The sequence below is a fragment of the Leiobunum rupestre genome, chromosome 2 (assembly GCF_980474605.1).
Source record: "Leiobunum rupestre chromosome 2, qqLeiRupe1.1.hap1, whole genome shotgun sequence".
NCBI lineage: Eukaryota > Metazoa > Arthropoda > Arachnida > Opiliones > Sclerosomatidae > Leiobunum > Leiobunum rupestre.
In genome coordinates, this window is record NC_143385.1 from 70023996 (window position 1) to 70049993 (window position 25998).

Below are 25998 nucleotides of genomic sequence, written 5' to 3' on the forward strand. Positions count from 1 at the left end.
AGAATTTTTCAAGTTACATGAAGGTCTACCAATCCCCCGAGTTTGAACAAAATCGGTGTGTAACACCTCGGGTCGTCTCCTTGTAAGTAAAGAAAGTTTTAGAACCATTAATTTGTAAAGATAAAATTAAAGATACAATTTTGATATAGTAGCACTCGTGAAAAATTAAAACTAAAAAAAAACAACTACTGTCAAAGAAAAGTTACTCGTACCTTTGAAAGGAATAAAAACAGCAGTGTCGTTAAGCCAAAAACTTGCATTGAATATTGGAAAATTAATATATAAATAAATTATTTCGCAAACAAATTACAGAATTTTTTTATATTAAATAATTTGTAGGCCCATATATTAAATTTTGGAGGCCCCTTAAGACGACTTTTGGAGGCCCCTACCAAAATTTCAAGTAGGCCTTGACCTACCCCGGCCTATTGCTGGCGCCGCTACTGCCACCCATTAGTTGGCTAGTAACATTTAGCAAGAATAGTCCCACGTTGTGCGTTTCAAATTTTAGCTATCACCAATAATGAATCCGTTAAATCGGCGCAAATTATAATCGACTCATTTTTCTTAACTACAGTGCGGCTTTTCATTCTTTATAACTTTAAGGTCGAAATGATAAGGTTATTATTTTTGACATAAAATTAAATGCTTCATGTTTATATTTAAGCTACACTGGTGTAGCGACTGAGTAGACAAAATTGGTAAGAACTAGACCCAAGATCACAAAGATATAAAAAAAATGTTAAAATAAAAATTGCAATAAATAACGATTATTTCCACTAGCATGCGAGTCTTCGGTTCGACGTCTACCATTTCGTTTAGTTTTGGCTTCGTGGATTATTGCGGTCACTTTCCTCGTTTCCGTCATGAGTTGCTTTCTGCGATCGGAGTTCGTGATAGAGAAGTATATCTTTATTGATTCATTGCAAGATCTACTTCAACACAGAAGCTATAAGCCACTAATAATTCCAGATGGTTTTGTTATTCGACATTTTCAAAAACTAGTAAGTAAATTATTTTTAAGTTGCACCAATTAGACTGCAATCAAATTATGGTTAACGATGTTTGTTAAAATGACGGCAGATTTAAATAAATTTTGATTGAAAATCTCTGCTCAAATTTTAGTTCTGTAAAAAAATATTAAAATATGTAAAACAGCGGCTATTTCACGGCTTAATTTTTTGTTTGAATCAAACCTTTCAAACCGTGGGCCTTCGTCAGCTAGTGACAATTACAATTCATTCCTTAAATTCACACAAACACGAGCGCAATATATATCTACAAATATATGGTATTTAACCCCTCTCATTGAAAAAAAAACTGTATCTACTACCAACACATGTTCCAATCTTTAGCCATACTATAGCTGGGTTTTTCTTTGCTTATACTGTTCAAAAACGGTTCCATTACACGGGGCAAAAACAGTCAGGTGGATCCCCAGTAAACCCTACACACATTTTCAAATATAAGAAATTGAATACGAGAAAAAAATTTACGACCAATATTAATAGCTCCTCGTATTAACGGTTTAAGTAAAATCCAAAAACCGGGAAACCCTTTGAGACCTATAGTGTCATCCACGAATAGTCTCACGTATAGTTGTGCAGAGGGACAAACAAATTGAATCCTCTTACATGGAAAAATGGTCGTTCTCTTAAAAATTCCTACCTTTTTCTATTATGAACAACAACTATTCAAAATGATGAAGAAATAGGTAGCTTAGATTTGGATTACATGTACGGTTTTAAACCCGTAAGACTTTCCTTTATTGGATGAGGAGTCATCTTAAAGATAAAACATTAAAGAAGCGCACAAGCCTGAGTATTAATACAAATAATATGATAAATGAAATATGTTTGAAATACACTTATTTTACCTACATGTATGATGGTAATTTCTATATGCAGGAATAAGGTATAGCAATGGGAAACCCATTAGCGTTCGCAATTTCTGGCATGGTCATGGAACATTTAGAACAAGCTATATTTCGGAAGAAAGAAATTGAAGATATACAATTTGGTATCGTTTAATGTACGATTTCTTTTTTATAAAGAAAAAGACCCTATTGATATAGAGTCAGAATTGAATTTTAATTCTTTTGGCCATGGACATAAAAATTTGTCTAATTAAATCCTTAAAAAATATAACATTTCTGATTACCATGTTATGTATTAAGAAAAGTATTTTCAACAGTTGATAACTAGTGGATATCCGAGAAATGCACTTAGTTTACCATACGTAAAAAACTAGATATCATCTGAAGAATCTCAAGGTAGGATTAGTTAATATAAATGTAAAAACGTTAAAAACAAATATTATGAAAAATAAACCATAAAATGAAGAAAATAAAGCTGGGGTTGTATACGCAATAGATTTATATTGCAAAACCACGTATATAGGTCAATCGAAAGGGATTTATCATAAAAGAGTTAAAAAACCTTAAAAATGTGAAAATATGAAAGATTTTATAAATTGCTCGGCGCATCATAAAGTTAAAAATAACACGCATTAAGTTGACTGGGATGCAGCGAGAATCATACGTAATGAAGCCAAGTAGAAATTTCAAAGAGTCTGTGTTCATTGAAAATAAGAGGAATTTAAAAAAGATGGGGGCACAGTCAGAGTAAAACGTTGGCGTTTAGTAAATTAAGATAAATATAATATTAAAGCATAGGGAATTTGTTTCGAAAAATAGTAAAGTGTATACATACATTTTTGAAAATGTCTGTAGGGATTAACCTGACTGTTGTTTCCTTTTTCCATTGTTTGGAAATGTTCGGGTGAAAAGTATTTATGAAGGTGACGTATAGTCTGACCAGAGATTGCAAGAAGTAGATAGTGAGTTTTTCCGTAGGAAAGGGTTAAAGCCCAATTGTTTTCGTCACTAACTTAAAAAAAGACCAAGGTTCGAAAGCTTCCATTCAAATAAATGGTTTTTAAGCTATATGAATAACTATATAGTAACTTATAAATTTTATGTATTTATATTAATTGTAGTTTAAACTATAGAGACTGTCTGGTTGTCTCAATGCGATAGGCGAGGGAATTTCCTCAAAAACTATTAAATATTGAGTTTCAAAATATGCCCTAACGAAAATTTAATTCGAGTGAGGGGCTTCTTCCCTCGTGTGAAAACTATAAGGTCTTTTACCTGAAATTTTAATTTCGATATGTGGTATTTAACTTAGTAACTGCTTAAGAAACTTTTTTATGATTCTAGTCTCTTATATATCGTCGCGTTATATTTTTACCGTGAATTGTTTACTTAATAGATTATCTGATCTTGAAATATCTTAAGCATTTTACGCTAACATCTGGGTTTCTTTAAGTTGTAGACGCATGGCTGTAAAAAAGTGACACCTACTCGAATAAAGAAATGTAAATAATTGTGCCGATCGAAACATTTTAATGTTTCAGGCTCAAATTGATCGAAGTGTTGATGAGTGGATTAGGACATTTAAAAAAGAAAACGGTTTTCGTCTGGTGGAATTTTTTGAAGAGGACTTTTACCTTAAAATCCTAAAGGAAAAATATTCTTTGATTTTCAGCCACTATTACCTTACTCTATTCTTGGGATTTTATTTAAATTTATCCAATGATGCAAAGGAGACCATTAAAGGGCTAGACGGATTTTATTTCTCAAAGAATTCCATGAAATCCGATCTTTTACTTTTGCCAGCCAACAGCAGTGTACTTCAAAACAGCGTCTTTAAAGACAATTTAGTACTTAGGTAATAAATAAAAATCGGCCAAGCTTATACCCAACGCAGCACCTTAAATGCTTTTAAATCCGGTGGCCTGGTTACAATTGGTAGGAGGGTGGTAGCAAGCCATTCAATGCACGCCACCCAACAACTCTCCACAGTTGACCTCAATTTTCTTTTTTAAAGTGGCAACCGATAAAATAAATCGTGAATTCTACGCAGAAAGAGTAGTTTCGAGTTTTAACCCAGTGCCACAAGCTGGGATCTACACCGGTTTCTTTGGCTGCGAGACGAAAGTGCAAACTACTTCGCCACCCCACATTTATTACTGAAATCATACATACATACATACATACATACATACACCCATACATACATACATAAATACATACATACGTACTGATAGGGTGGCGTGTGGTAAATATAGTTCGCTGTGAGTGATTGCCCTATCCATATATTAAATTATTTATTTTAAACAACCAACGAAAATATCTTCTTTAATATCATTTTCGATTATGTGAGGAGCAGAGAACGTATAAATAAAACAAGTAAAATACTTACATAATTTTTTTTTTATAAAATAGCATATCTCAAAAACTAGAGGCCAACGTCAAAATATTTTTTATAATTCGTTTTATATTTAAATATAAATATTAAGTACACTTTAATTTGAAGATGCTCAAATCAAAGTTTTATTCAATTGCGGAGACACTCTTTTGGTTAACTAAAAGTGAAAGGTTTTGAAAAAAATTAATTATCAAAGCCATTGACAATATCTCAATGCGTAAGAAAGACAACACCAAAAATTATTAAAGTATTAATTGAAAAACACACTTAATTCACCTTTTTACAAATTCAAATTTTAGTACTACACGTATAGATTAAATATGAAGCTCATTTATTTTGATATTATAAAACTATTTTTCATTTTCTTGTGCCTGAATGTTTGACACTTATATAAAGAGTAAAGCAAATTATAATTTTATTTATTTCAGTTTTCTAGTGGCATTTGAAACAGACGTTTTTCAAAAATACTTAACCCAAGACTCTTTCATCTTGGAATATGTTTCTTGGGAAAAACCAATAGAATCGGCCAAGACATTAAGTCTAGTAGCTTCAAAAAGTGCATTCCTTCTTTGGTTGTTTGGACTTGGATTCTCAGTTTTGACATGCGCCATCGAGATAACAGTATCTTTAATACTTACTCGAAGTCAGAATACAAATTTTATTCACGCTTGATCAAATAAAAATTAAGCACATGCGTATCGTGCATTCCATCATGCATCACGAAATATAGAAGTTTTGTTGTACTTATATAAGTAAAATATTCACAAATGCGACGAACGTAAAGACACTAACGCTTAAATAAGATTTCTCTTAAAATATTAGAAAGCTTAATCTAGTTTAAGTTAGCAAATTATACTTTTCTTCACTCGTATTTATGTGAAAAACCATCCAGTGCCAATAAATAAAAATCTTTGAAACGGAAAACTCTAATGACCTTGAGCCAAATCTTCACGGTCATTTAAAAACTCCAGAACCGTTGAGTTTCGAGACTTAGTTTCAATAAGAAAAATATGCGCCATAAAATTTTATGGTCAAAATGCTTTGATGTCCTGTTAATTGGCCAATCAAAAGCTGACAAGTTCAAAGCAAATACAAGTTGTTCATGTTGAAAATAAAGCCCTAAAGACAAAACTGAAGAGTTAATACGTCTTAATCTCTTCTTAGTACGTATTTAAAATTATCAGGTAACGTAGCACGTGCGGGAGTACAATTGAAACGGGAAACTCCAATTACCTTGAACCATGTCATTTAAAAACTACCTCGATAAATTTTGAGGTTAGAGACTTGGTTCCAAATAGAAAAATGTGCGCCATGACATATTGTTTCGAATTTCGGCATATCATTTAAAGGCAACTCTAATAAGCACACATGTATGTGGATCGGCCTTCTAGTAGTATTGTCACTAAGCGAACAGTTTCTTTTTAGTTTCAAAAGTATTTTTAAAACTCAGTAAGGCCTAACGGTAGAGAAATTTAAAGTTGGCCTTATGGTTTCTTAGTCTTAGAGATAAATTTTAGACGGTTAGACAAGACATTTATTGGAATAATTAAAAATCAATAATAAAAATGTTTTCAGCTCAACAAAACTCTGAAATGGTGTAACAAAATGGTTACTTTACCTAATTATGAATGCCCCCTTATTATATTTCAACGACTGGCTCTGGTTTTCCCAAGTTCACTATTGCTCTCTGGTATTGCCCAACTACCGCAACACCTTCTCAAACTTTCCATACGTGAAAGAACCCCAACGACCCCGTAGCAAACCCTTGTTCTAATAGGGATAAAAAGACGGGTCACACGGGTCTCTCTCTTATTTTTTTATCCCATGCCATGAAGCTGACTGGACCTCTTCACCAACCTCCGAACTCAAGCCAAGTTTACGGCATTTAACCGCAATTCCAAGTTTGCGTCCGATATTCTCCGCGAGTATGAACTATGAACCGTGTAGTGCGCTTTGGAAGAGTGTTATTCGGGCTTCAATCCGCAGGATCATATTACCGTCCAGAAACCTTCACGTTGCAACTTACATAAGAATGATTTAATTCATTGGGTACCAGAGAGCCATGTCAATTAATGATTTCATTTAAATGTTAATGTTTTATGTTATTAATAATTTTGCGTATTCGAAAATACAAGTATACCATTAAATTGATTTTTTGATTACTTTACAATGCTGGCACTTTAATCCTAGAAATACTAAAACCTACCCCTAGACAACTTCAACGACCGAATTAACTACTATTTATTAAAATACGTAAAAAGTGTCACATTTTGGGGGCCCGTTTCCGGTTTTGAATTTCGGATTTGGTTTTATGTACCTAGTAACCTTAATTTCAATGGCCTTCTCTTTAATTATTTCTTTTGTTTGTTAGGTTTAACTTTTAATGTCGTATTTTGATAGGATTTCGCGTTTATTTGTAGGATTTTTTTCGCGGTACAGTCTTTGTTTATTGTTTTTTACAAATTTGTTATTCTAGGACTTCTGGTGCGTAGGTTCGGTTGGTCATCTCCCTCCCTTACTTTTTTTTTAGTTCTTGGTTTTGGTCTTTTGGCATGCTCTCATTGTTTTCGAATACTTTGTACACTTTTGATGGTTGATGCCTATTTGTAGAGATGTTCATACTCGTGGTTGTGCCCTAGCGTTAGGTGAAATTTTTAGTTGCCAAGAGTGTTTTGAAGTTTATTTCCTTACTACCCATCCACCCCATTTAGACGCCAATATGCCTAATAATGCTGAAAATAACGCCAATGGCGACCCCACTGCCAACGCGGCGGCTATCGCGGCCCTTCAGGCACAGTTGGCCCTTCTTACTAATACCGTCCAAAATAATGTTATCCCCTCCCGCCGCTGCGGCCATGCCGGCTGCGTGGGCTCCCCCCGTAACTCTGCCTAGTTTTTCGGGTAGTTTTTCGGGTGGCATCGCGATGGAGTTTCTTACCACGGCGCGTCAACTACCCCGAACCCTTCTTTGTCAAACATTGGGTTCCCGCTATGGTATCGGGCGCGGCCCTTGAGTGGTTTTACGCTCAGCCAGATTTCGCTTCCTTGGCCGATTTTTCGACCACTCTTAGCTCGGAATTTCAGATTCAAAATACCGACGACCGTTTGTTAGATCAGTTAGATTTTAATTTTCAACAACCGGGTGAGTCAGTTCGTAAATATGTAGAAGGTATGATCGCCATCATTCGCCAATTATCTACCCCTATGCCGGTCGCCACTCAGATTAGAAGTATTCGTAGGAATTTAAACGACGAACTTCGCGTCGCTCTCGCCACGGATCACTTTGCTTCGGTTCGCGATCTCGTGGCTAAAGCCGATTTAATTGAAGAGGCAAAGGTTCCCCGGCGCGGTACCGAACCTGCACGGACTCCGCTCGCGAGAATAGTTGACGCATCAGTTTATGGTAATATAGTTTGCCTTCGTTGTGGAGAACGCGGTCATTATCAGAGCCACTGTCCGACCTTACGTAACCCCCCTCCTCGTACCGGCGCTTCTAATTCCCATTATCAGGGTAATTTTCAGTCTCGTGACTTTAAAATTCGCAACGGTCCTCATGGCGCCGGCGATAATTCCCAGGGGCGTATCTTTTTTCGTTCCGATGCTCCTCATTCTGGCGGTGTAGTTTGCCACTATTGTCACACACCGGGTCATATTCATCCAGCGTGCCGGCTCTATTTAGCGTCTCAGTCTCAGCCCTCCCCACCGTAACAATTCGGGAAACCAGAACGTGGGAGGCTACACTACCGCCTCCTGCGCTCAAACCCATCCCGTCAATGCTCCCCACCCCACCGTAACAATTCGGGAAACCAGAACGCGGGAGGCTCCACTACCACCTCCCGCGCTCAAACCCATCCCGTCAACGCTCCCCGCCGAAATAAAAATTTCCCATTTGCAGCGCAGGGTCCACACGTCGCATTATTCCAAATTCAGATTTGCCATCTTTGGCCAAAATAAAAATTTCTCTTAATGGTTCAACTCCTTGTCTTGCCATTGTGGATCCTGGGTCTACTTACACGTTAGTCAATGATAAATTTCGTAGCGTAATTTTAAGTGATGTTCAAAATAAGAGTAAATGCGAACAAATCCCGCGTAACTTCGACTGGCATCGGTACTGCCCAAATTAATCTTCCGGGGAAAGAAACCGTTCACGTTGTACATTTTGTCAAGAATTTAATTTTCCCTTGTATATTGGGTTTGGATTTATTACAAACTTTAGGTTTCGTTTTGGATTGCTCCGAAATGAGCTTTTCGTGGCGTTCTTCCCCTTCCAACTCTCCCTCGGAATAATATTTTTTCCTTCGCAATTTTGGCGACCTCCCACCAGCTATTGTTAGTACCGCGGCCGACCCTCGCGAGTTTGATGCTGATGATCTTCGAAAGGCTCTTTTGTTGGCCAAAGTATTTACCGAGGAGCGCGCGATTCTCGAGCCCCTCGTTTACGACTTTACACACCTGTTCCCTACAACCCCCGGCCTTACTAACGCTGCCACGCATTTTATTGACACGGGTGACGCTTGTCCAGTTTCCTGCGCCCCCTATCGTTACTCCCATCATAAGCGTGACAAGATAGATGCCATTATTGACCAAATGCTAGAAGACGACTTAATCGAACCGAGTAACTCCCCCTCGTTGCTAAGAAAGATGGAGGTTCTCGTCTTTGTATTGATTATTCGGCGCTAAATAAACTTTCGAAAAAGATTCCTACCCCTTGCCGAGAATAGATGATATTCTTGATTCTCTTCAACATCCCAAATTCATCACGACTTTGGATATGAAGAGCGGATATTGGAAAATTTCACTCGATGTTCAAAGTCGTGATAAAGCCTCCTTCGTCACTCACAGAGGGTTATTTCGCCCAAAGGTTCTCATGTTTGGGCTCACGTCGGCCCCGCAACCTTCCAAAGGATGGTTGATCAATTATTTGCCCCTTTGCGCCGAGAGGGTGTATCCGCTTATCTTGATGATATCATCATTATTTCGTCATCATTTGATGAACACATGTCCACCCTCAGAAAAGTTTTTAATATCATGAGTACTGCTGGTTTAACCATCAAGGCGAGTAAGACCCATTTCTGTGAGACTGAAGCCCTAATTTTGGGTCATGTTATTAATGAGAAAGGTGTAACTGTCGATCCTGCTAAGACTTCGGCTATCAGTGAAAAACCCCCTCCAACAATTTAAAACAACTGCGCGGTCTTTTAGACGCTGCCCCTTATTACCGCAGATTTATTTAATATTTTGCCACTATTGCGGCCCCCCTCCATGCTCTTTTACATAACGACGTGGTTTGGTGTTGGACTCCCGCGCATCAGCAAGCTTTCGATTCCCTTAAATCTGCTTTAACGTCCGCTCCAATTTTAGCTCAGCCCGATTTTAATAAGCCTTTTAATGTTTTTTCTGACGCGTCTAACTCCGGTCTCTGTGAAATTTTGAGTCAGGATAACGATAGTAAACCCGTAGTTATTCAGTATGCTAGTCACGCTTTTGAGTGGCCCAGAAAAAAAGTATTCAGTAACTGAGCGCGAATGTTTAGCTATTAAATGGGTGATTGATAAATTTCGCCCTTATATAGAAGGTGGTCAAGTTACCGTTTACACTGACCACAGTGCTCTGCAGTGGTTGCGAACCGCTCGTGACCCCCGAGGGGATGATCACTCCGCGTAATCGGTATACAGAGCCGTACCTTTGACTGTACTAATGGGATTACGCGTAATCTTTGAAGTCCCTGCCTGTGGCAGTGGTAATCTTAGTGTAATCCGGTGTACAGACTTTCTAAGAGTGGTTAGCCCCTCGGTGACCCCACAGGTAAATTAGCTCGTTGGCGTTAAGCTATTCAACCTTATGCATCGGTCATCAAGCATATTCCAGGCAAGTATAACATAATAGCGGACGCGTTATCCCGTTTCCCAGACGACGACACTTCAAACTCGCTGGTCGAGGATGAAACTAGTTTTCTGGACCTTCCAATTTTAGCTTCTGTCATTGACGATCAGACTGGCCCCCTTATTCATTTCGATGAAAAGGTTTTAATCGACACTCAATTAGCTGATCCTAATCTTTATGCTCTCCATAATTTTCTGCAGAATTCGGTAACTCCCACTGATCCTAAATTAAAAGATTTTGTTATAGAAAATGCGCCCCAGTGCACTCTTTCTCACGATATTCTTTATAAAAATATATGCTCCCCCGCTTCTGATAGTAGTTCGTTTAGAATTTGGGTTCCTGATTCTTTGGTTACTACTGTTTTGCAATTAAATCACGACATTCCCTGCTCCGGACATCTCGGGATTTTTAAAACGCTCCGTAGAATTCAATCTCGCTACTTTTAGAAAACAAGTTGGCAAGCCAAAATATACCTCTCCTCGGAAGAATTGTATCTCCGCAATTTAGAGTTATTTGTTAAAAATATTAACCCATTTCTATCCCGCCCGGTATAAAATTTTAATTATAATTAAAATAATTGAGACGAAACGACCAATTTTAATTTATTCAGAATATCATAAGTTAAGTAGTTACAACAGTAAGTTAGACGTACTATAACAATGCACAATTGAATTAAACCCTTTTACAGAACAAGTTTATCAGTTAAATATAATACGAAGCAAATTTTAATGAAAGAAATATCTACAGAGGCTTTTTGGAATTACTCGCTTACGAAATACTTGCCGCATCTTTAACGCTCATTTTATTTCAACACTCGCCCTTGATGAAGATACCGTAGATATCTGGTAGTGGACGACTCGTTCACTTCCTGTGGACGTTGTGACGCATACCACATGAAAAAGACCAATGCCGTCCAATTTCCAATATCATATAATGACTCGCACACCCAAGAAATCATTGACTGCGTTAGAAATCGTAGATATCCAAATATCCACACCAAATGTATTTACAAGAAGCAAAAACCTTACCATCAACAAAGCACAGAGAGCCACTTGACTAACCGCCAGCTCTTAAAGCAATTAACGTTAAATTATCTCCTTTGAATTAACAGAACTATATATAGGTCGTTAAGAAAGTGGACCACCCACAGGGTCTACCCTTTAACCCTCTAATCTCGGCTGACTGCGCTAAAACAAGATTTAACCTTTAAAAAATACCAGATTAGGCCTTCATAAATTCATTAATAAAAAAAGACTTTATTTCCTATTATGCTTACGATGCCTGTCTTAATTTCAGTGAATCTAAGCAGCTATCGGTGGTTCTGTGGTAGAGCGCTCGACTGCCAAGCCGAATGGTCTGGGTTCGAAACCTGGGTGGCGCATTTGTTTTTAATCAATAGAGAAACGCTAAATTAGAATTTCTTCGATGCAATAATTTCAATTTCAATTCTATTTCAATTAAACCAAAATTTCGTACTCTATTAAATACGCTTCCGATAAAGCTGAAGGTCTAATTTTCAATAAGGCGTAACAAGTGTCGGTGGTTCTGTGGTAGAACGTCCGCCTGTCAATCAGGAGGTCTCGGGTTCAAATCCCGCCCGATGCGATCGCAAATTGATACTAAGACGAATACCGTGTACAACTGGTGGAAACCCTGCCATTGGACGTTGAGAGGTAGCATTACACTCAGCACTCGGTCCATCCCAAAGTCATTAAGAAGAAGTTGGAGAGAAAACGCCCATATAAACACAACAGACTCAACATGCACAACCATCAGAACACAAACACAACAAATTCAACACTCACAACCTACGCATAAACATTACAAAAACGTAATACACCAAACCGTCACGACGGTGAGCGAAAAAACACCATCCAAACCAAACCGCAAATGCATCCGTTAACGCTCACCGTCACACGGTGGTCTTGCCAACCCTTTGAGAAACTGCGTACGCAGTGATTACACTTTGCACCGAAAATGCGAACGCGTTCGCAGTCCTGACAGACCCACAGACCCACAGACAGACACGGTCGTTGTAATGGAAAATTCGTTGTTAAAGTAGAATGGAAATATTTTTAAACTTCATTTTAATATCATTGTAGTACTTAAATATGCTTGACACTTGAACCTATCTCACGAGTATTTCAAACGAATATTTTAAGTATGAGAAACGTATCGTTCTCAAATGATACTTGAATATACTATAAAAGGGGTTGTATAGCGTTGTGGGAGGTCATTCCACGGTTAACTGCGGTAGCTATATTCAATATGCCTAAAGCCCAACATATTTGCCCTACGTGCGCGAAAAGTTTCGCTACCAAGTCCTCCTTAAATCGGCATGTTAGAGAAGTACACGGTGATAGACATAAGTTTGTCTGTGAAGTATGTGGTAAGAATGTTGCTAGATTAGAGCATTTTAAGAGCCATCAACGAACTCATGACTTGAACGCACCCGGCCCTTCCAAACCCATGGACCTGTCTCGCACACCGTCACCAATGCAACGTTCGCCAGCATCTTCCCGAACACCATCACCAGCCCGTCCACTGTCACCTAGTCTGCTTCAAGACATTCAACTGGAATCTATCCAACCATCTGCATCAGCTTTACCCAACAGCCCAACACCATCACCTGTTCCTGCCTCACCAATACTTGATGAAACGCCGCCAGCATCCCCAAGTATAGTCCAGGCCCTAAATGATACGCTAGCGTCTATCCGTTACAATGCCGAGGACTATGATATTGATGCGACTATGTTTATTGGACGTTATCGAGCTGCTTTTCGTAAATTTCTAATGGAAAGACTTGCTAGTAAACGTGGAATTAAGTGGTTCTTACTCGTAAGATCGGTTTATATGAGACCTTTGGGAGGTGAAGAGCAAAGTGCGGAAGTGAGACCCTATTTCCGGAGCACTATGCAAACAACATTAACGCCCGACGTCATTGAAAGCCAGCTGAATGACTGCATTGAAACAATACAGTCAGCAGCGGAAAACTTTGAAGCGACAGGTATGTACTAAAATTTATAAGTTATATTTTGAACTAAAACATTATATTTTTGATAGGATCGGGTTGGGTAATTGACCGTGTTCTGTATGTAGAATTAAATGTAGCATCTTACCAACCGTTGCGAGGGTCATCGTATATGGAACTACCTGAAAAACTATCTCGACGTCACGCGATTCTTAATATTAGAAACGAAAATGACGAGAAATGTTTTCTCTGGTCAATTCTCGCTAAACTTCACCCAGTTTCTATGCTTCATCACGCTAACCGTGTTTCGAAATATACACCTTACGAAAATGAACTTGATACCAGTGATATATCTTTCCCTTTCAAATTAAACGCTACGGAACTTAAAAAATTTGAATTAATGAATAATTTATCAATATCTGTTTTTGGCTTCTCGGGAGATATATTCCCTCTTTACGTAAGCGCTAACAAGTGTAGTAAGGAAAGGGAGGTTGATTTGCTTTACATCACTGATGAAACTAAAGATATTGACGATGGGAACAGACATTTCTGTCTTATACGAGACCTAGGAAAACTGTTACAGCATCTAACAAAAAACAGAAGCAAAAGTTATTACTGCAGGTAATTTAGTTTCCAATATATTAGTTTGAAATCTACTAATTATTTTCTGTATTAGAATGTGTCTTCACCGATTCAGTGGAATCAACGCTGAACAGCGACGTGATGCGCTTATCGAAGAATGCGCCACTCACGGCGTCCAAAAAACAGTTTTCCCTACCAAGAAGAAGACGGTTTATTTTGATAAATATGAGTGGACGGAAAAAGTAAAAATAAAAATTATTTAATTTAACTCTTAATGAAATGAAATTATTAGGTGCAGTATGTATTTTACGCCGATTTTGAAGCAATCCTACCAAGAGTTCAAGGGTGTGATCTAGATCCCGATATAAATACCAGCAAAGTAAACATGCACATCAGCTGCGCGTATTCGTGGGTGCTTGTTGGACCTAACGGTAAGTCATTTGACAAAATTTCCTCTTAGATATATTACAATAGGATACTTATAGGTGTACCTGTTCGAACCGATTGTTATCGAGGACAAGATGCAACCCGAAGATTTCTGGAGTCTATTCTGGAATTAGAGAAGGAGTTGATGGAACTCATTGAGACCAATGTACCAATGATTATTACCCCGGATGAGGAGGAACAGTTTCAAGCTGCTACACATTGCTACATTTGTCAGAAGCAGCTAAATCAGGGAAATATGCCCGCTGTTCGAGATCATTGTCATTTCAGCGGTAAATATAGGGGACCAGAGCATAACCTCTGTAATCTTCAAAAGAAAGTTCCAGAATTTATCCCTATTTTCCTTCATAACCTTAGCAGGTGAATTTATTAAGTTAATTAACCAGGAAATAAACCTAATAATAATAAATCTTCATAGATACGATTTACATCTTATATGTCAGGAGATTGGTCATTTTAAGGAACAGACACTTGACTGTATTCCTTCCACTAGCGAAAATTATATTTCGCTGAAACTAGGTAAAATATATTTAATTATGAATTTAACCTTAACATTAATTTTATTGTTTTTTAGGGAGATTTCGGTTTTTAGACTCTTATCGATTTCTAAGTGATAGCCTCGATGCTCTAGTATCTAATCTCGTTTTGGAAGGAGCCAGTAAATTCCAGATTGTTAAGAAATATTTTGAAAGTGAGAAAGTTCAACTGCTTTTGCGGAAGGGAGTCTACCCGTACGAGTATATGGACGATGAAAAGAAATTTGACGAGACGATGCTGCCACCTAGAGAAGAGTTTTTCAGTTCATTGAAAAATCAAAATATTTTAGAATCTGATTATTTACACGCTCAAAATGTTTGGACAGCGTTTAATATTCAAACATTAGGTAAAATTACAATAGTATAAATATTTCAAATCTCTTAAACTCGGTTTTCACCGACCTCTATGTGAAAAGCGATGCGTTGCTCTTAGCCGACGTTTTTGAAAATTTTAGAACATTATCTATAACTCATTATAAACTAGATCCCGCTCACGCTAACACCGCACCAAGTTTAGCCTGGCAAGCAGCTTTGAAGATGACCGATGTTCGCCTCGATCTCATACTTGATATAGATCAACACTTATTTATTGAAAAGGGTAACGCTTTTTGATATTTTAAATATTATTGTATTTACATTGAATTTTTAGGAATTCGAGGCGGTGTTTCAATGATCTCAACTCGTTATTCTGAAGCGAATAACAAATATATGCCCGGCACATATGATTCGTCTAAAGAGAGCAGTTATATATGCTATTTAGTTAATTTACATTTTAAAAAATTAAATTTTATTTTTTATTTTAATTATTTTAATTATTTTAATTATTTTAATTAACTTAATTTAACTTAATTGAAGATGCGAATAATTTTTACGGTGCTGTTATGTGTGAACCACTACCACTAGGCGATTTCCAGTTTGTTCATGAGAATGATTTGCAAACACTCTGTGAAAATATTCTGAGTATTCCCAATAACCTTGAAAACGGATACATTTTAGAGGTAAATAACAAGTGTTATAATTATTGAATTATATTTTTAAAGAATTGTTTCCTTTGCAGGTGGATCTGGAATATCCTCCAGAGTTGCATGACTTACATAACGATCTCCCAGTAGCGGCGGAATCAAAAGTTATTACACATGATATGCTATCTCCATACTCCAAAGATCTCTTAGGAAAATTAAATATTAAGGAGAATCAAAGTCTACCAAAACTTCTTCCTAATTTAAATAATAAAGAGAAATACATAGTACAAGGTTCATCGAGCTCTAACCTTTACTCAAGGAAAATGTTTAGAAAAATATGTTAAATTCAACACTGAACAGAGGAAATTATCCAAGAGCTCGTTTGAAAAGAATTTCTGGAAACTTATGGTTAACTCTGTTTTCGGGTAAATCAATTTAAATAATTTATTGCTGTTTTTTTCCCCTTACTTCATTTAATTCTTTAGAAAAACAATGGAAAATTGACGGAAGCATATAAATTTCGAGTTGATTCATAAACCAGAAAGAATGTTAAATGTTACAAGTTCCCCCCAGTTTGAACACTTTACCATCTTTAATGAAGAGTTAGCCGGCGCTCATAAGAAGAGAGCTAAAATTGTTCTTAACCGGCCTATATTTACCGGATTCGCCATTCTAGATTTATCCAAGGAGCTCATGTATCGCTTCCATTATGGATTTATAAAAAATATGTACGGGAACCAAGCATCACTATTATTTACAGACACTGGTAATTTAATTTAATATACATTTTTTATTTAAATAGTACTAATATATAAAATATTTACAGACAGTTTAACGTACAACATTAAGACGGATGATGTTTATAAAGACTTTGAAGTTCATAAAAACCGCTTTGACTTCTCTGATTATCCACCTTCGCATTTCCTTCATTCTAATCAGAATTAAAAAGCTCTCGGTTATTTTAAAGACGAGACAAATTCGCAGTTAATTCAAAGCTTTGTAGGACTTCGTCCAAAGCTTTATTCTATTAAATTGTACGGGGAGTCTAAGACCGCTGAAGAGATAGAAAAGGAGTTGCGATTGGGGAAATCTTTAGAGTCAATTTTAAACCATAAAAAGGTTTGTAAGGGCGTTGCCATGAACGTTATTAGAAACGTCATCCGCCACGAAGACTATGAACGTTGTCTTTTTAATCAAGAAACCATGTCAGCCGAGATGATGCGTATAGCTAGTTTCAAGCATGAACTATTTACTTTAAATACTAGAAAACTTTGTTTATCATCAAATGATGATAAGAGATACATTCTACCCTGCGGGGTTCGTACATTAGCGCACGGTCATAAAGATATTGAAAAATTATAATGAATGCTTGTATTTATGTACATATATAAAAAAAAACTGCTATTGCTATAAATTGTAAAAAATTATTTTATTGAATACATTTTGCATATAAACTCTTTAATCATTTTATCGTTTACATATTTATCTTTCTTAAACCTAGACACAATGTTATACATTTCTATTCCTTTACACCTGTTTATAGCAAAATAGATACAGAATGCTCCACACGTATTACTAGAATTACTCTGTAATTGATTAGAATTAAAAGTTACAGTTTTACTGTTTCGTTCAATAAAGTCATTAAATTTAATATAATCTGGCGGGTTTCCAAAGGAATCCATGAATTCACAATTTTTATGTTTAGAAAAATATATTAGAACCCAGTGTTCTCCAGGTTCAGCACTCGTATCGGTATTTACAATAAATAGAGAAGGGAATATTTTTACGTATTTAGGTAGCTTGTCAGCCGCGAACACGCCTTGAAATATACTTTTAGTACTTAAATCTTTTTCAAGAATTTTAGTTATCTGTAGCGAATCCATTAATTACTGTAATCGAAAATCACGGTTCGATTTTTATCAATTTCAATCAAATTTTGAAACTCAGCGTAAATTAGAATGGAAATCGTCTCCGGTAACGGTTTTGCAAATTTTAATTATAATCTCAGGTTACTGTTTTTTACAAGATGCAAGTGATTAGCGTTGTTATTAACATCCGAGGTTAAATTTTACGCGAATAAACAATTTCCGTTAGGGTAATCTTCCCGACTTATCTGATTCCCTTCATCTACGTTCCACTGATTAGTTTGAATGAAAAGATTGCAATACGCTTGAATATATAGATTTTCCTCAAAGTTTAGAGATAACGCCTTATGAGGGACGCTGCTACCGTCAATGTACAATCCAATGCTTGATAAATCGAAATGTTGAAAGTTGTACGGGGATTTTTTCAAATCTCCTAGAAACGCTTTTTGTTCCACAAACCCGATAACAACTTTCTTAGGTGCTTGTCCGGTAAATAAATGATCTTGCACACTAGCCATAAGACCAGCGGGTATAGAAAATGAGGTGCACTCCGAACGAGTTACAGGATATTTAGCGGTTCCATATTGTAACGCCTTGGCTTGAGCGAGCGATAGTTCCGGTATCACTTTAACTTTCCTCAGATAAAGGGAAGCTGATAAAATCTCCACTTTACATTTTACGTCGGAATGAACGCAAAAAGCTGCTCTATTTTTATCGAATTTAAATTTCAAATCAACCATATTTAATAAAAAGCGTGGTTGTTGACATAAATCAGTATGGACTACGACTAACAAGTCAATCGCCCCTTTTTGCGCTAAACTCGCTCGTTTAGAGAAACCATCGTTATCGAAAAATGAATCGAACTTTCCAGGCGTATCCCGATAGAAAAGTGAACTCGTTAAATAACTTTTTTTCGCAGAATCTCCGAACGTTAATAAAGTTTGTATCATACTTTTATAAGCGTAATTTTGACTGGAAGGTGTTACTGATCTTTCATTAAGAAATACGTGGACGTCGCTGAAATGCGAATGAAGAAACAAATTCTCGGGGGCGATATTGTCGGCTGGAGTTCCGGCGGCCCCACCAGCAACACCTGGAACCGCGGGTTGCGGTAGTTGACCATTATCTTTAGTTACCTTAACTCGAACGTGCAACAAAGTTTGTGAAAGGTTTCAGAGTTGCCGTTGATAGAAAATGTAATTGATGCGTTATCAACTATATTTGATATTGGATTATACTCAACCCATTCTCCACCAATAATCGAAGATTGTGTCATATGTACTTGAAACAAATCTAGCTCGGAATTTATACACTCAACTGAGTGCGGGTATAAAAGGGACATTATGAGAATATATCGGAACGTTTAGGGAACCGTCCTTTCGCTATCCTGCCTGCTGTTGAAATGGCGCTTTTCGACTGAGTTCGTTTCCTTTTATTTCCGGAACCCGTCATTCTTTTAATATGATCCGTAGCTGAAGATGTTAGTCTCATGGCTTCATCACCTGCTGAAGCTAAAGTTTCCCTTCCAGCGTTAATAGAATGCGATTTAAGCGCTGTTTTAATTGGGACTCCGCTAACAACATCGGTCGCTACTTTCGCTCCGGTACTTAAAAGTTTTTTTCCCAAGTAAGAAGCACCTTTCTTCAGTAAAGGTACCGCGAATCTAAACGCTGAAGATAATATATTTCCTAGTCCATGTCCTCTTTGCACGGCTAAACCTCTATATACAGGTATTCCACCGAAACCAACCTGGTTTAAATAGTAACTTTCATAATCAGTTCTTGAAGGTGAATATTCAGACCTCATGATGTTAACTGTTCGCTCTCTTAAGCTAGAATGAGGGTGTGTCCTGAATGATTAAAGGTTTATAGTGAAGTCCACATTTTACGGGGTTTAAAATGTAATACAACGTGAGCTTTTCCACTATGAAACTGTATTGGCTCACCTAAATCATCTGTTATATTAATCTCTATAGTCTTAATATTATTACACACGACTGGTAGGTAATGAGGTTGTGAAAATATTTTTGTAGTTGTTTTCCCATTAGACTCGGATTTCTCTTCGACGCTTATGATTCTTAATAGAGGTGCTAAACTATCCCCAACAACGCTATTTTCAACCAGATCAGAATAAACGAATAAGGAATGTAACCCAGCGTTCATATGAACTGGGTAGGGGGTTATCATTGAATTTAAAATGGTGAAATCATTATCTCTTCTATCCTTAAAACCTAGTAAAATCGATAGATCGGGGCCAATTACAGCTCTGATTTTCGGTTGCAATTTAACTATTTTTCTATTAGAATAATTTAAATAAGCGAATGTAACTTGTTCTTCTTGGGTGTGGACGTTCATAACATGTAATAGTTCTTCCGGAGTTTTATAAAAACCCGCGGGAACTTCAATTATTTTATCATATTCGAGAGGGTCTTTAATAACCAATAGATTAGGTTTTCGAACGTTATGCCATGTCCGAGGATAGCTTATTTCCGCTAACCCAACTTCGTACTGTTCCTCAAATCTTAACGGTTCAGCTAAATACGTTCGAAATTTACCAACGCTATTATCTTGGTAATATAATGACGAGGAATCTGAAGGTAGCGTTACGTAAAAACTCATTTTAAATCCACTTCTTGTATCCAAGAATTAAATGTAGGGTCGTAATCTTGCCACTTGACATACAGTTCTACGCGGCCGTCCGATTTTTTCCTCTTTTTTATTACTTTTTCGATTATGAAGTAACAGTCTTTTAAATCTCGACCAACAATCTGAACCACCTCTCGATAGAATACTCCTAAAATGGGGTTAGAATTTAAATCCATCAGCTTATATCCAGGTGGGTCACGTGGTAGTCTCTCAGCTATTTTAAACAATTCTGTAGTAAAATTCGGGTTATATTTCTTATCGAAAATTGATAAATTTCTACTTATTCTACAAATATCTCCAATTTCAAACGCGTATGTTAACGGAGGAGAAAAATTTACCGAACCGTAAAGATTTTTCCATATTTTAGCAGAGTTATCTAGAGTAACTTCCGCGGGTTTACATTTAATTGATCTATGATAACTATTGTTATAAGCGTTTATAATATCATCTAAAACGTCGATATATTTAAGGGTGTTATTCTGCGTGAGATAGCGATATAAACGAGATTTAAAACTTCTAATGAATCTTTCAATAATGGACGCTTTCATTTCCGATCGGGTAGCGAAAAATTTAATGTTCCTTCTTTCTAATTCACTCTGCACTTCATGACAGACAAATTCGTTTCCATGATCACTTTGAATTCTTTTCGGTTGACGGCCTTTTTCAAAAACGTTACGTAACGCTTCTAAAATAGTTACACCTTTCTTATTTTTAACCGCTACAGCCATAGCGTATTTGCTAAATATGTCGATAATACATAATACGTAGCGAGATCCTGAATTATATTTAGACAGCTTCTGAAAATCTGCCAAGTCCGCTTGCCACTGTTCGTCAATTCCGTAAACAATAGTTCGATTTCGTTTGAATCGTCTTCTAGCAGGTTTATGCAGCGTATATGTATCCTGCTTTATTAGAAATTGTTTTACTTTTTCCAATGAAACCTTTAAACCTTTATGTCGAGCTGAATTATAGAGCGCTCGAACTCCAGCGAATGACCCTGGGTCTGCGGGGTTAGTATAGATCTGCTCAAGTTCTTTCTCCATATCGGGTAATATTTTGATGTAATGGCATGTAACGCCAAAAAAGGAAATTAAATAATTCTAATATTATAATAACTATGATAATTAATACAGCTGTGATAATTTTCGGTGATTTTGAAAATGATTGTGATAAATAGGCTAAAAGTCCTAAAGAGACCGTTTCTGTACAACCTTCCATTGTAGGCTTATACTATGAAATGAGAACAACATTATCAGGTTAATATATTTTATTTAGTATGTATCCAAGATCTTAGAGGACTAGGTGAAGATGATGATAACATTGAACTACTTGGTGGTGTATGAAATACAGCGAATGTTTTTAACAGTGTCAATCTTACAGGATTTTTAATTAAACGTTTTGAAATATTTGACTTATGAATGCCCTCGTAAAACTCTGTAACTCCTATAGGATCAATCGCTGTTCCAGGCGTTTTTCTCACAGCGTCATACAAAAGATCGATTATATTAGATCCTCCAATCACTTGTCCTCGAATAGAAAGCTCTCCTGAGTTAGCCCATCTAATATATCTCGGATCTTCCGTAGTCGCTCGGTATAATGAAATCGCATCACTAACATAAGTTGCAGGTAGAGAATAAGATATTTGCGCGAACCAGGTTTTAGGCCGTTCAGAGTTTTCAATAACGGGAGAGATTTGCTCTTTACGTACGTAAGTTAACCGTCGTTGGAGAGTTTGATTGTATAATGCTAATTTCTCTGATTCGTTTAAATCTGGATTATCTAGAATAGATTTCATTTCATCTTCGAGTGTCTTCTCTTTTTGAAGTTCAGGTGTTTCTTCTGTTTTGGAAGGTGGAGTGTTTTTTAATCTCTCCATTACATCTTCAGGTACTAGAAGCATTTTTCGAGCCATCATCGGTTTATAGCTCGGCTTATTGCACTTCCGGCGACTGAGCTAACGATAGATAGCAGTGGCGCTAATAAAAATGGAAGAAAACCACCTTTTTGTACCAGTATCTTTCGTCGTTTTGATATAGGGTTCTTCTTCGACACGTTTCGTATAACCGCGCTATGTTTCTTTAACCGCTTACAATGACGTTCTGACAGTTCAATTGTTCCGTGTAATACATTTATACAACATTCAACGAGAGCCAGTATAGCTTCCTTGCTAGCGTATTTAATAGCTGTCTTTCTTTGATTTAGATTACAGCATGTCAGGAAACGTAGAAAGTCTAGGTTTTCCTTTACTCGTTTTGAGACATATTTAGAGATTTTCTTAGCCTTTCTTAAAGCGCAATGAACAGTTTCGGAATGAAAAGGGCAGTTTAATTCAACGTCTTCTAGTTCTGATAATTTAGGACAACCGGTATCTTCGATGTTAGTTACTGGAACACCGAGGAGTGTCGATAATACTGCAGCTTTTTCTAAACCTTTGGTGAAAAACGAAGTAGCTTTTTCCGCTATCTGATTGCAAATGCCACGTCTCGTTCTGTAAGGACGTTCACCGTCATCCCATCGAAGATGACAAATGTTATGAGATATCCATCTGCATTGTCTTTTATTTTCGTTTAAAAGCTCTTTGAAAGGGCATGGAGATTTGAAAGTAAACACTTCCGATTCTTCAGTTTCTAATACTACGTAAGCTAATTCTTTAATAATCCACTCTCGATTAACCCTAAAAAAATTCCCTTCTATAATACACTTCATTTTGGAATAAAGACAGCCGATTCTTCACCCGGTATTAAACCTGTTCGTAGTAAATACTGATCTGGGGTGTGAGGTTTCAAGTCAACTAATAAATACCCAAATTTCCGTGACGTAGCTTGTTGAAACGCATCAATAACGTATTTGCTATTGGTTGGAGATATCTGCCTCGCGAGATGATAAATTGTTGATTTATCTCGTGGTGATTTAAAAATAAATAGATAATGAGCATTTAAATTTAAAGTTCTTATTTCTTTTCCGGGGTAATAAAGGTTTTGCATTAAAATTAGTACGGAGGTGTTTCTGTGATGAGATCCACGAATAAATAAATTAGTTACATCTTTATTATTAGATATCTCGCATAACAAATCGTCTAAAATAACTAAATTCCTAATTTGCGGGTTTAATATATTAACATCGAGTAACCCTTCGTGAAACTCGACTGAAGGTGTGTGTTCTAATATTGATTGAAATAGTTTCGGCTGATACTCGGTATAACACCATATTATCCTCTCCGGAGGAGGGGATATACAGGTCTTCTTATATTGAATCAACCGTCCCACCAGGAATGACTTTCCGCATTGGGTGGACCCGGCTACAAGCCCATTCATTGGATGTTGTAAGCTTAAATCCATAATGGTAAATGAGAATCGGAACATTAGTGCAATCAATTTTATTAGAATACAATCATGCTGGAGTTGAGATGGATGATCAATTTGACAGCCATTGCACGCTTTCTTAAGAGCTTCGTGTAATTGTTTAATTACAACGTTAGTCATCACCTCCTTTATTTCCTTGATTTTCTTTAAACACTTCTGAATAGACTTGTACTGGTCGAGGAAATTCAACCAAGAAGATGGAGCGAAAGCTACCCCCTCTTTAGTCGGTAACAGTTTTCCATAGTTTACTCCATAACCATGGTACATTTGTCTAACATCTAAAACCTTTTGTTCGGCAAATCTATGAACCGAAAACCGTTTGGTTTCAGAACCTGTGAAAACCCACTAAGTTTCAGCTTCGTTATTGAAATAAGCTTCAATGGCATCTTTCTTTGTCCATAGCTCTTGCAGTTCCGCTTCTGTTAGTTTGATACCCTTTGTTAAATCAAATAGACCGCAGTAGATGGTTTCATCTGCATAAACGATTAACCCTTTGTCAGCAGACACAGGAAATGAACAATTCCTATAAAATAAATACATTAAGACAAAGTTAAGAATTATCACTGAGTATTCCTACTTACCTTTTAAGGTTCCTCGGAGTCAATTCCAATACAATTCAGATGGTGAACTTTCTAAATATGGTCTTACTATTATACGGTTTTCCCTTTTTATACTCTGAAATTATTTATCTTCGATATCTTATTTTTTAAAATGGAGTTTAAAATTAATTCCATTCTACGTATACGCATTTTGAAGTGTATCGCGTTACGTATATAGGAATTTACCCGGTCCTCATACGGAATCACTTGTACAATTACAATACTTGAGAACGATACGTTTCTCATACTTAAACTTTAGATATTCGTTTGAAATACTCGTGAGAAAGGTTCAAGTGTCAAGCATATTTAAGTACTACAATGATATTAAAATGAAGTTTAAATATATTTCCATTCTACTTTAACAACGAATATTCCATGACGTCAAAACACTCTTAAATTCAAATTAACCGCGCCCCAATCCGCGCACGTTAACCAAACCCGAACCCGGGAGTGGCGTCTCGCCCTTACTTTCCTTCTACTTATTGAATAAAATAAAATAGAAATTTAAAAATTAGAGCAAAATATTATAAAAATACAGGCTTAAAATTGTTAATAAAGTGTCTTTTAATTATATTTTTTGGAAAAGCAAATATTGGCAGATTCTTCGAAGTCAAACACTTTGGTCTTTTATGAAAAACTGACAATGTTGCATAGTACAATCGTTAGTTTAAATGCAAAATTTATTTAAATACAAATTAATTTTTAGAATTTTTTGAAAACAAATCGTAAAAAGGACAATAATTGCTTATTAATTTTTTTCTGAATTTGTGAGTTACGTGAATTTACTATGTTACACAAGACCCCAACAATTTCGAGGGATTTCAAACAATTAATTAGCGACGATGTTGTGAATTATGTCAACGCAAAGTTCCCCCAGCAATGGACTGACCGAACCCAACTTCTAATAGGATTCAGAAGTCATTTCGAAATATGGTTACTCGGGTCGAGATCTGCATCGCAGCCGAATTAGCAATTATTGAACCATACCTGTAATTACTCCTCTGGACTTTTAACTCTTTCGAACTTAATTTTCTGAATATCTTTTGTTAAATGTCAATATAACACAACATCACAAGGATTTGATTATAGACAAATAGCATGTCCTTTTGGGTCTAAGTCTTAAATGTCAAGTGGATTGATGAAACTAAAAACAATATTTGGTACACTAGATAGAGTTATTCTTATTATTTGGTACACTGAATAGTGATAGACTTATCCTTTGGTACACTGAATAGCGTTATCCCTATTCTTTGGTTCACATAATAGTGTTATTCTTATTATTTGGTACACTGAATAGTGTTATTCTTATTCTGTAGTAAACTGAATAGTGCTTTTCTTATTCGTAGGCACAGCTAATAATGTTATCCTTTGGTACACTGAAGTGTTATTTTCATTCTTTGGTACACTTAATAGTGTAATTCTTATTCTTTTGTACACTGACTAGTGCTATTCTCATTCTTTTGTTCACTGAAAAGTGTTTTTATTATTATTTCTTACACTGAATAGTGTTATTCTTATTCTTTGGTACACTGAATAGTGTAATTCACATTCTCAGGTTCAGTAATTAGTGTTATTCTTATTATTTGTTACACTAATTAGTGTTATTCTTGTTCTTTGGTACACTGAATAGTGTTATTATTATTCTTTGGTACACTGAATAGCGTAATTCACATTCTCAGGTACAGTAATTAGTGTTTTTCTTATTCTTTGGTACACTGTTTAGTTTTATTCTTATTCTTGGTACACTGAATAATGTTATTCTTATTCTTTGGTACACGGAATAGTGTTATTCTTATTCATTTTCAATGTTTTTCGATTCCCTATCAGAACAAGCTCCGTGGCTCTTTGCGCTCGACTAAAGAAACTACGCTGTGCATA